At 36.2% G+C, this 13,532-nt stretch overlaps 1 long non-coding RNA gene across 1 annotated transcript; it reads right to left on the bottom strand.

Annotated features, from left to right (window-relative positions):
• Nucleotides 1–4,692: 4,692 nt before the first annotated feature.
• On the bottom strand, nt 4,693–13,066 carry LOC118763299. Its single transcript, XR_004999050.1, has 2 exons — nt 13,029–13,066; nt 4,693–4,835 (listed from the first exon to the last, which is right to left on the bottom strand). It is a non-coding gene; the product is annotated as an uncharacterized LOC118763299 (long non-coding RNA).
• Nucleotides 13,067–13,532: the final 466 nt, after the last annotated feature.

The following is a 13,532-nucleotide window of genomic DNA, read 5'->3' as shown; positions in this document are numbered from 1 at the left end:
ATCTTGAATTATTCAATAATATTTTTTGCTAGTCTATTTTGTCCCTCTGTCTTATCTCATGGTACGATATGAACATTTAACGTGGTTTTTAAAGTCAGGGTTTTGACTGCTATTTCGTCATGGTGGTGTCTCTCAGACACCCTTATTTTTAGTTGTAAAAAATTATCACCTTTGTACGGTATTTTTTCCCATGCTGACCACTTGATAATATCGATATTAAATATCGATATTATCCTTATTTATAAATTTATATAATTCGTCACTATATTCACTGCGGTGTTTATTTTGACCATATCATGCTTATGGGATATTTGGCGGGAAATTTAACTGGCCTTGTGCATACGTGCATATATATGTATGTATGGACGTTCGTATATGTAACTATAACGTTTGTTCTGCATATATATATATCTGTATTTATGTACTTTGATATATTCAACCGATGACGGTAAAGCTTATTTAAAGCAAAATCAGAAATCCTGGATCTTGAATTATTCAATAATATTTTTTGCTAGTCTATTTTGTCCCTCTGTCTTATCTCATGGTACGATATGAACATTTAACGTGGTTTTTAAAGTCAGGGTTTTGACTGCTATTTCGTCATGGTGGTGTCTCTCAGACACCCTTATTTTTAGTTGTAAAAAATTATCACCTTTGTACGGTATTTTTTCCCATGCTGACCACTTGATAATATCGATATTTAAATATCGATATTATCCTTCTTTATAAATATACGTGTTTATATATATATATATATATATATATGTTTATCTATATATGTATGTTTATATATATATATATATGTATGTTTATATATATATATGTATGTTTATATATGTATGTTTATATATATGTATGTTTATATATATATGTTTATATATGTTTATATGTATGCTTATATATATATGTATGTTTATACATACACACACACACATATATATACATACATACTGTGTATGTATATATATGTGTATATATTGTGTATATATGTGTATATATATATATATATATGTGTGTATGTATATATATGTGTATATATATATATATTGTGTATGTATGTTTATATATATATATATATATTTATATATACATATAAATCTGAAATGTGAAAAGTTTGTTTGTCTGGTTTTGGCATTGGAACGGGTTAAATGCCACTAGATCCCGTCGGATTGACTCCAAAATTTACAGGGTCATGTAAAATGGGGGTGAGGATGCGAGTGGGCTAGCTTAGAAACCCCTATCTTAAAAGGTGTGGTTACTAGGGCAAAAAACGCACACTTTCACAAGACTCCTCTCGTTCTCTTATCTGCATGTCTTCCTCCATCTCTCTCTCCGTTTCCTCCCTTCCCATCACTTTCTCTCTATAACGATGTTTGACAGATACTACTATCTTTCCCCCGCTGCCTTCGCCAGCGCCGTCCCTCTTTTCCCCACCGCCTCCCTCTCTCTCTGTACGTCTGTCTGCATTCATAGAGAGTTTTATTATCGCCACCACGACCACCCAATCATGAGAACAAATATTATGAATCAGATATTTATTTGGTTAATTTATATATATGTGTATGTGCGTGTGTGTTCTATATATAAATATGTATACATAATGTATATATACAAAGTGTATATATCTGTATTTATATTTATATATATACTCTCTACTCTTTTACACTTTTACTTGTTTCAGTCATTTGGAGCACCGCCTTTAGTCGAGCAAATCGACCCCGGGACTTATTCTTTGTAAGCCCAGTACTTATTCTATCGGTCTCTTTTGCCGAACCGCTAAGTGATGGGGACGTAAACACACCGGCATCGGTTGTCAAGCAATGCTAGGGGGACAAACACAGACACACACACATACACGCACATATATATATATACATATATACGACAGGCTTCTTTCAGTTTCCGTCTACCAAATCCACTCACAAGGCATTGGTCGGCCCGGGGCTATAGCAGAAGACACTTGCCCAAGATGCCACGCAGTGGGACTGAACCCGGAACCATGTGGTTGGTTAGCAAGCTACTTACCACACAGCCACTCCTGTATATATAATGCGTACACACACACATATATATATATATATATAATGTGTGCATTATGTGGTTGGTTGGTTGAGCTGAAAATATGCACACCTATGTGAAAAGTACTGGCGAGTTTGCACGGCAACTATTTTTTTCCTCAAATTAAAGGCATGACCTCTAGGACAAAATTCCTCATCTTATAAATTATGGCCCGAGTAGACCTGAATGAAATCGGGTTACATTAACCAAAATGTGAAAAGGAGTCTAAATGGCGCTGGAAGGGGATTAAAATTTATAGGAGTGGGTGTTTAGGTATTCTCTATTACATCAAGCTAAAAAATTTGGGCCAGCCTTTAAATCTTCAATGTGTTGCATTCCATGATGAAGGTTCATATAGTAGCGGTGACAGTTATAATTTACAACTGTAGTGAGATGGCTAAAATGTGTGACTCACTTCCTAGATTTGAATAGGTTCCAGCATGTTAAGTTTTGTAAACTATTCTGACCAATCAGTATGTGGCTTCACTAAATCACTTAAGTGGATTGTTTTGTTTTAAGCGTCACGGTTTGTTGAACATGTCAAGAAATCTGTATTTTGACCCTGACCAATATTTAGAAATATTGTAAACAACATTTCTCGGGGATTTTTACATTTCAGTTATCATCATCACCATTATCATCATCTTTATTATTGTTGCCGTTGGTAGTGGTAGGAGTAGTTGTGTTAATAGATTTTTAAACCATAAATAAGATTATTTTTACTGACTTTTCTCTTGACTTAGTATTTTCTTGCTATCGTCATCATGAGAAACTTTAGTATTGTTGTTGTTGTTAATGGTAGTGGTCGTAGCAGTAGAAATAGTACCTCTGAGTATTATTATTATTGTTTATTTACCTTGGGTTCGAATTTATCAATAAAGTTCTTTTCTATGATTTTTCTCTCGATTTCACTTGGACTGTATAGTTTGTGAGATGGAAATATTATTAATATTTTCCGACTACATGTTGCTAGACGGTTACTCAAAGGTATATGACTGGCATTTGGGTCTCTAATTTGCTGTCGGTGAACACGTGAACATTCTGATAATGAATTTCCAGTTTGACCTACATATAGTTTTTCACATTTCGGGCATTTGATGCAGTAAATTAAATTTCTGCTTTTGCAGTTCATATTTGCGTTTGTGAATATTTTTCCGGTTTTTGTGTTCATATATTGACCGGTATGTATGAACTGGAATGTGCCACACCGGCTCTCATTGCATTTAAATACAGTGAATGATTGATCTCTGTTGCTAAGTTAAAACTTTGCCTTTGCTAATAATTTTTTCAAATTTGTAGGTTGTCTTTTACTAACAACCGTAGCTCAATCCGTGATTATATTTTTTAATTCATTACTTCGATTGGTAGGTTTGCTTTGGCAATGTTGAAGATATTCTGGTGACATGGATTGTGTGTCACTATAAACGGTATGACCTGTTCTTGCTTTCCTCTTCTTTGGGTTATCCTAAGTTGTTGTAAGGGTATTTTTATAACCTGCTGTATGCCATTTTCTATAAGTAGAAACAGATATTTTTATTTGAGCAAAAGTTCTCTTATTCCTGTTAGGCGTTTGTTACTGATATTCGCATTTTTTACAATGATAAAAATTCTTCTGACTAGGTACTATAGAATTTAACTTTTTGAATATGGTGGATGGCACGACTAAAAACTCAGATATAGAAGTGTGTCCGTCTGTTTATAGTATATATCTGTAGTAAGGTTGGTGTCATTTTTAACTACCATTATATCTAGTAATGGTAATTTGGTACTACTCATCTCCTTTGTAAATTGGAGAGATAAGTGCAGGTTGTTCAGGAGGATATTGAACTCTTCCAGATTATTTAGAGATTCTGTCCAGATTATTATGCAGTCATCAAGGTATCTCTTCCATGCCTTTTCAATATACTTTCTAAATCCATTGCTATAGATTTCCTCTACTTCTTGGTAGAGTTATTGTTCTAAGTATTCCATTACAGAGTTCGCGTAAACGGAAGCAAAACTCGTTCCTATCGCTGTGCCTTTAATTTGGATGTAATTCTTTCCACTGAAGAATAATGTGATGTTTTCCAGAATAAGTCTGACTGTGTCTAATATAGTGAGAATTTACAAAACAAAAGACGAAGACGGGTATGTAAACAACAAACATATGTATTAGTTTAACGCTCAGAAAGTGAGAAAGCTTTGGGCATCACTTCTATATGTTTTTCTCTTCAGTATTTAATCGTCTTTATTCCTAAATCATGTGGAATATTGGTGTAAAGGCTTACCTCATCAAAACTAAGTTAAAGTGAATTCGTTTCTCTTGTTTTGGGAAGATGGAACAGGAAGTCGATGTCACCCCCGATGAAACTGGGTATGTAGGTACATAGTGGTTTCAAAACAATAAAATTGCTTAGACGAGTGGTTCCAAGCAGTGCTGTTTTCTGCAAGTGATCTACCTTTATTGCAGCCCCTATTTGTTCCATGTACTTCTCAAGATTTTTACTCACTGTTCTCAGGGCTCCGACAATTAATGGTACTTCTATCACCTTTTTCATCGACCACAACTGCTTAAACCCCCAAGCTAACCTGTCATATCTATCGACTTTTCTTTCTTATCTCATACATTGTTGTTAGCATCCTTTGCTTTCTTACTCAATTAACACTATGTCAGGCTTCCTATTCTCCATCTCATGGTCACACTCAATCATAAAATCCCATAGGATCTTTGCATTATCATTTTCGATGATGCTTTCGGGTTTATGTTCGTACCACTTTTTTGCTCTCTCAAGTCTATACTTGTTGCAAAATGCCCAATAGACAATCTTTGCTATATTGTCATGACGTCTCTTATATTCTTTCTGGCCTTGTGGTGTACATTGACTGGTAATATGCCATACGGTTTCACCATTTTGTCCAGAAATTCTGCACTTATCCCTTTCTGGTGTGTTGTCTATTTTGTATTTGATGTAATTCGGTCTTAGTGCTTGCTCTTGGGCAGCACAGATTAGAGCCTCCGTTTCCGGTTTTAATTCACTTTTAGTCATCAATAGCCATCTTTTTTCTCTGTCTGTCTTATTTTCAACATCCCTATGAAACTGTCCATGCATTCTTTTCTTTACCCATCTGTTTTCAGTTTCATTCATTTGTCAAGTGCTTGTACATTGCTTTATCTTTGCAATCTTCCATCTTACCCAAGCCTGACCTTCTTTCTTCCAATAATAATTGTTCTGTGGCCTTTTTCACATACAAATACAAGTTTACCATTAAAAAAATGTTGTTAGAGAAATTTTCCCTTCCCCCCTCTTTCTTCTTTCTACTCTAGGCACAAAAAGTGAAATTTTGGAGAAGGGATCTAGTCGATTGTGTCAACCCCAGCGCTCATAGGTTCTTATTTAATAAGCAAAGTCAATGCAACAAAATTTGACCTCAAAACAAATAAGCGATCTTTGTACTGTGCATGATAGTATGTTTAGATGTTGTCTCTCACATGTCCCGGTTTCAAATCTCGTTAAAGTCTATTTTGCATTATATAAACGTACCAGTATTATTATACCAACTTGCAGTTTAACTTCCACTACAAAATATGGCTTTCTGCCAAATAAAAAAGAATCAATATTATCTTCTTTGACCTCATACAGTAGCTGGAAGTGATGTTCTCCAGATTTCGACAGAAATCAATCATATGTGATAAGCAATTCTTGAGAAATCTTCGCTTTAGATAAAAGTGGTGAGAGAAATCGCAGACAGAAAACAGTAAACTACAAGAAGTGAAGAAAAACAATGCAATTAGCTTGAAGCTTCCCCGATTGGCTGTGGCACCTTTTCTATCTTAAAGCTAGCGGACAGTACCTCCCATGCTACTTTTAGATGTAAATCGAATCTCATAAATTAGCTACAAGAGTGTTTCACTTTTAGGTCAAAGCTTTATATTACAGAGACAGGGTCGGAGTAAGTGTTTTTTTTTTATTATTTTCCCTTTAGCACGAGCTGATATGAAATCTGTGGATTTTAGCTAGAGGTGAGAATTATGACATACATGAGTTCCCAAGAAAGGTTAACTAAATTAACTACTGTAAAGGGGCTCCGATATGAGAACTGAAATATAGTCGTAGACTCGACATGAGTTGCTGTAAACTATTTTATCTACCTTACAAGGATGAAAGAAATCGATCCAGTATTTGACCGATGTTTTATTTATTAACAACCGGAAAATGAAAAGCAAAGCTGACCTCAGCGGAATTTCAAAACAGGAGAGCAGAAAACCGGGAAACAGTAGAAGGCATTCTATCTGGCGACAATTTTCTAACTTCCTGCTAATTAATGCAGCATAATTTATTCCAACAATTACAAAATATACTAGCGATTGTATTATTATACAGTCTCAGCAAGGCGGTGAGTTGGCAGAATAGTTAGCATGCGGGATAAAATACTTAGTGGTATTTCGTCCGCCTTTACCTTATGAATTTAAAATTCCACCAAGGTCGACCTTGCTTCTTATCCTTTTGAGGTCGATAAAATAAGTCCCAGTTAAAACAATGGTTTCAATGTTATCGACTTACCACTCCCTCGAAATTGCTGGCCTTGTGCAAAACTTTGAAATCATTATTACGCAACCTTAGTAAGGCAGCAAACTCGCAGAACCAAGAGCCGAGTAGAGCAATTAGCTGCATTTCGTTCGTCTTTCTATTCTGAGCTCAAATTCCGCCGAGGCCGACTTTGCCTTTCATTCTTTCGGGGTCGATGAAATAAGTGTCGGTCAAGTATTGGGGTCCATGTAATTGACTATCCACTCCCCACAAAATTTCGAGCTTTGTGCCTATAGTAGAAAGGGTTATTATTACAACGTCAGTGGCTGAAACTAGAGTATTTATTCTTACAGAATGATGAATGAATTCGAGCTCAAGAAGATTGCACTTAAAATCGATTACAAGCTGCACTTTGGGAACTACTGAAGAGCAGTAGTTCCCAAAGCGGGCAATACTGCGCCCACCCCTGGGGTCGGTGGAAAGTTCCAAGGGGGTGTTGAAGAAAAGTGGGGCGATAATGGGGTAGCGATTCATGTAAAAACAACAAAATAATGAGTTCATTACTTTTAAGTTTTATTTGTTAAATACAGTTGTTTTGAATTTGCTTTAGATGATGGTTAGTTGAGGTAGGGCTGCTGACTAATTTATAGGCATTTGTTATATCAACCCACACAACACCAAGGTCCATCTACTCTGTGCCAGCTCTCTGTCTTTCTCACCAAATCATCAAGACGTGCTCTACGCATCCAGACACTCCCGGGGTGCCACTTTTTTTTTACTTACATATCTAGGTACTTAATTCTTGTGAGATATATATCGTTAACCTTCCTGCCAGAGCAAAAAAACAAAGTTTACTCCTCAATATTCAAAGGTGATGTTGCATACGAGTCACAGAATTCATATAACATTAACTTATAAATGATACACGAGTTCTGTTCTTTAAGAATATACATCCATCCGCTATCATCTACTGATTGCTGGTCTTCAAGTTCCTCCTCGTTGACCATAACTATTTTTGAAATCACCGAAGAACATTGAAACATATTTCTATACAGCGGATAAGGCACCCCATTTGGTTCATTTGTGAAATAATTCTTTTAAATTTCATTGAGCGGGGGGTTTGTTATTAAACATTTCTTCTGGCATCGCTGGCCACATCAGACTCTGAATCTCAAGTAATGCCTCTCAAAGAGAATAAGTTTTCTTGGGTTGTTCAAGAGTTTCTTTCTCCACCTTGAATGTCTCACACTTTGATTGCTCGAATAGTTTCTTGACAACCCAGAAGTTGCCTCTGAAACAGCGATTGAGGGTTTTCTTTTTATTCTACCGATTTCTTCTTGATTCTGTTTTGCTGAAGGCACGGGGATTTACGTTCAGGTCTTTCAAAAGCTCCTCATGTCCCTGAATCTCAAAATCTGATGCAGTCCTTACCCGTTCCTTTAGATCCCTTTTCTTCCCTCCTCTTAGACTAGGAGACTCTCTCCTCATTAAAAAGGTTATAAAGAAATGTCACAGAGAAAATACATAGAAGTTCCAAAATGAAACATCGTATTTAAGAGATTGAATATTTTTGTTTTCACATTATATAAACTGTTTTCATTATGTGCAAGTTATGTACTGTTAGTTAGTAAATGACTTAAAATATTATTTGTTTGATTTCGTTTACTATTGTTTATGGTATTTAAAACAAATACGATATTTTCCCCCTCTCACTTTATTTTTGTTCTCTGATAAAATGAGTACCGGCCAATTGATAGTAGGAAACAAACACAGTAGTAACTAAAAAAGCAGAAAGTACTTGCAGGGTATTATTCTTTTCTACTCTAGACATAAGGCCCGAAATTTTGGGGGAGGGTGCCAGTCGATTAGATCGAACCCAGTACGCAGCTGGTATTTAATTTATCGACCCCGAAAGGATGAAAGGCAAAGTCGACCTCGGCGGACTTGCAGGGTATAACCAAGTCGTCTTAGAGAAATTTGGACAGGCAGCACAAGACGGACTTTGGACAATGGGAGGGGAGGGATGGAGGGGCATCCCCCCAAAATAATTCAAAAACAGGTTATAATTCTTATTTATTTATTTATTCATTTATTTATTTACTTTTGAGAAACCTGCTTGGGAGTTACGTAAGGCCTTCTTTGGCTTCTCAAGTTCTGGGCCAATAAAACAAATGAACTCAGTTTCCATAGACCCCTCGACTGTACTCTGTCCTCAAAATGTAAGCTCGTATGCCCACTGCTGACAAAAATCAGGTTAACTGGGATTATTATGTCTCCCTGTTACATTAATGGACGTTATGGCGCTCATTATTAATCTTTTAAATAGGTCTTGTGCCATTAGTAGAAATGGCTATTAAGCTTTTAAATGAGGGTTTACGGTTTCATTTTGATTAACAACCTTCTTACTTTCTTTCCCGTCTACTACTTTCAGCTCTCCAACTGCACCAAAGATATTCCAACTGATTTCAATCTTATAGTCGTCACATTCAATCGCTGTCGTCTCAACCATAATAAAAGAAATACGAGCCATCGCGGGAACTGTTGGCTACAAGCACATAGCAGGTCTCTCGTTAATCTGCTAGAAATAATACCAAGATTTTCCTTAAATTACATCATATTTAAAAGAAGTGAATGGAAGAAAGAAAGAGAGAGAGAGAGAGAGAGAGAGAGAGAGAGAGAGAGAGAGAGAGAGAGAGAGAAAGTGGGGATAATGTTTAGTGCCTTTGATTGTAGATCTTCCCGGTCATGGGTTGAAGAATGGGGCTAAATTAAATGGACAGAATAATAATTGAAGCTAATTAACTGACTTACTGGCGGTCTTTCGAACTGTGTACATATAATATATGAAATAAAGTGAACCAAACTGTTACAATGGAAAATGAACGTTAACAAATAATCTTTAATAATTGGCAGTAATCGACAACAATTCCCATTAAAGGCACTAATTAACTAAGTATGCACATGTGTACCTATGGCGGGTATGCATGGCCATGCGTATGTGTGGGTGTGTAATGGTGTGAGCGCTCGCGTGTGTGCTTTTGTGTGAAAGAGAGAGAGAGAGAGGTGTGCGCATGTATATATTCTAAAGTTGATTTGATAGTTTTCCTTTCCTGTCTTCACACGATTTAACCTTCACATTATTCACACTCACACACACACACACACGCGCACACACACACACTCACACACTCACACACACACGCACACGCAGACACACACACACACTCACACACACACACACTCTCTCACGCACACACACACGCACTCTCTCACACACCCACACGCACACACACACACTCACACACTCACACACTCACACACACACACTCACACACTCACACACACACTCTCACACACACATACTCACACACACACACACTCTCACACACACACACACACTCTCACACACACACACATACTCTCTCACACACACATACACACACACACACACACACATACACACACACACACTAACACACACACACACACACTCACACACACACACTCACACACACACGCACACACTCACACACACTCTCACACACACACACACACTCTCTCTCTCACACACACACACACTCTCTCTCACACACACACACACACACGCACGCACACACACACATACACACAAAGAGGTACCTGAACTCACACGTCCAATACATTTGGTAAACGTCGTGATATATTTCGGTTTAATTACTTAAACAAAGATAAAAGCTTTCAAATGCGATAACATTAACCGCATTTTACAGTTAGCGCCTTCATTATCTATTCGTTTACTTTCAATATGTAATTGACTTATCGCAGGTCAGTTACCTATTTGCCTTTCAATTTAATTCCCGTCACCTCATGCACCTTGATTCTCGTCTTCCGCCATATTATATGTACAAATTCCGAAAGAATCGAAATCATAAAGCTACATTTTAAAAGAATAGATAAGAATTTTAAGCAACAGGAGTTAGGCGCAGGAGTGGCTGTGTGGTAAGTAGCTTGTTTACCAACCACATGGTTCCGGGTTCAGTCCCACTGCGTGGCACCTTGGGCAAGTGTCTTCTACTATAGCCTCGGGCTGACCAAAGCCTTGTGAGTGGATTTGGTAGACAGAAACTGAAAGAAGCCCGTCGTATATATATATATATATATATATCTATATATATAAATATGCGTGTGTGTGTTTGTGTGTCTGTGTTTTGCCCCCTAGCATTGCTTGACAACCGATGCTGGTGTGTTTATGTCCCCGTTACTTAGAGGTTCGGCAAAAGAGACCGATAGAATAAGTACTGGGCTTACAAAAGAATAAGTCCCGGGTTCGAGTTGCTCGACTAAAGGCGGTGCTCCAGCATGGCCGCAGTCAAATGACTGAAACAAGTAAAAGAGTAAAAGAGTAAACAATTATCCTATTCTCAAGAGCAATTAAGCAGCGTCTAAATATCCTTTCTACTATAGGCACAAAACCTGAAATTCTGGTGTGGGGGGGGGGTAGTCTATTAGATTGACCCTAGTACTCAACTGATACTTGTTTTATAGACCCTGAAAGGATGAACGGCAAAGTTTAAGGAAATGAAACCATTGGTGTTTGCTACGCTGGAGCTACCGTAATTGCCAACTTTATGAATTTAGTGCAAATATTTCGTCCTGCAAAAGAAGAGACAAAGAAAACAAGGACCTGGCAAGCATGAGAAATTGTTCACAATGATAAGAGTTGCTGTAGCAGGGACACTAGCAGCAACAACGCAATGAATTTGAATAAGGATGTGAAGACAAAGTAAAATTCCCTGCGTTGAAAATTGAACGATGCGAAATACCTGCAAATGTATATATGTATGTATGTATGTATGTATGTATGTATGTATGTATGTATGTATGTATGTATGTATGTATGTATGTATGTATGTATGTATGTATGTATCTATGCATGCATGTAAGTATGTATGTATGTATGTAAGTATGTATGTATGTATGTATGTATGTATGTATGTATGTATGTATGTATGTATGATGTATGCGTGTATGTATGTATGTATGTATGCGTGTATGTATGTACGTATGTATGCATGCATGCATGCATGTATGTATGTAAGTATGTATGCGTGTATGTATGTATGTATGTATGTATGCATGTATGTATGTATGTATGTATGCGTGTATGTATGTATGTATGTAAGTATGTATGCGTGTATGTATATATGTATGTAGTTATGTATGTAGTTATGTATGTATGCATGCATGTATGTAAGTATATATGCGTGTATGCATGTATGTATGTATGTATGTATGTAGTTATGTATGTATGTATGCATGTATGTAGTTATGTATGTATGTATGTATGTAGTTATATATGTATGTATGTATGCATGCATGTATGTATGTAGTTATGTATGCATGTATGTATGTATGTATGTATGTAGTTATGTATGTAGTTATGTATGCATGCATGTATGCATGCATGTATGCATGCATGTATGTAACTATGTATGTGTGTATGTATGTATGTATGTATGCGTGTATGTATGTACGTATGTATGCATGTAAGTATGTATGTATGTATGTATGTATGTATGTATGTATGTATGCATGTAAGTATGTATGTATGTATGTATGTATGTATGCATGTATGTATGTATGTATGTATGTATGCGTGTATGTATGTATGTATGTATGTATGCATGTATGTATGTATGTATGCATGTAAGTATGTATGTATGTATGTATGTATGTATGTATGCGTGTATGTATGTATGTATGTATGTATGTGTGCATGTATGTATGTATGTATGCGTGTATGTATGTATGTATGTATGCGTGTATGTATGTACGTATGTATGCATGCATGCATGCATGTATGTATGTATGTAAGTATGTATGCGTGTATGTATATATGTATGTAGTTATGTATGTAGTTATGTATGTATGCATGCATGTATGTAAGTATGTATGCGTGTATGCATGTATGTATGTATGTTAGTTATGTATGTATGTATGCATGTATGTAGTTATGTATGTATGTATGTATGTAGTTATATATATGTATGTATGTATGCATGCATGTATGTATGTAGTTATGTATGCATGCATGTATGTATGTATGTATGTAGTTATGTATGTAGTTATGTATGCATGCATGTATGCATGCATGTATGTAACTATGTATGTGTGTATGTATGTATGTATGTATGTTGTATGTATGTATGCATGTATGTATGTATGCATGCATGTATGCATGTATGTATGTATGTATGTATGTATGTATGTATGTATGTATGTATGTATGTATGTGTGTATGGATGTATGTATGGACGGACGGATGGATGGGTGGATGGATGGCTATTTAAATGCATGATTTATGTACGGGGTGGGTGTTGAAAAGTTCCAGGCTTTAAGGGTCTCACAAAAGGGATGGTTAGAGGCCCAAACGTCCGAATTCTTTTACAGGGCTTAGAAAGACTGAATGTTGATGTTGTTAACATTATTATTATTATTATTATTATTATTATTATTGTTGTTGTTGTTGTTGTTGTTGTTATTATTATTATTAATATTATTATTATCATCATCATCATTCTTATTTAAAACAGTTTGATTCGGTTTCAAGTATTGCAGGTCCCTAAAGGAGCCCATCTTCTTCAGGTTTCTGGAATGAAATTGGTTCAAATAACACATGTAAGTTCTAAATGCGTTGAGTGCTGTTTCCTATTGTTTGTTCACTCATTCATATATATATATTATATATATATATATACATAATAGAGAGTTTGTGTGTGCGTGTGTTCCTTGTAGATTCGAAAACTGAGTTGCCGATTCTTATGTATGAAGTATCAAAAGATTAAGTAATCTTTCGGCTACTAATATAACCTCAAAAAAGAGGTCGGGTCGCACAATTTTGAGGTCATTTTGGGGCAATATTTTGATTTGCTCCTAGTGTTTCACTTTCGTCTCACGTTTCCCGCATGCGAAGAATTCTACTGAAAT

The sequence above is a fragment of the Octopus sinensis genome, linkage group LG4, assembly GCF_006345805.1.
Source record: "Octopus sinensis linkage group LG4, ASM634580v1, whole genome shotgun sequence".
NCBI classification, from domain to species: domain Eukaryota; kingdom Metazoa; phylum Mollusca; class Cephalopoda; order Octopoda; family Octopodidae; genus Octopus; species Octopus sinensis.
Note: the sequence above shows the minus strand (reverse complement) of the source record. Positions and strands in the feature narration are given on the sequence as shown.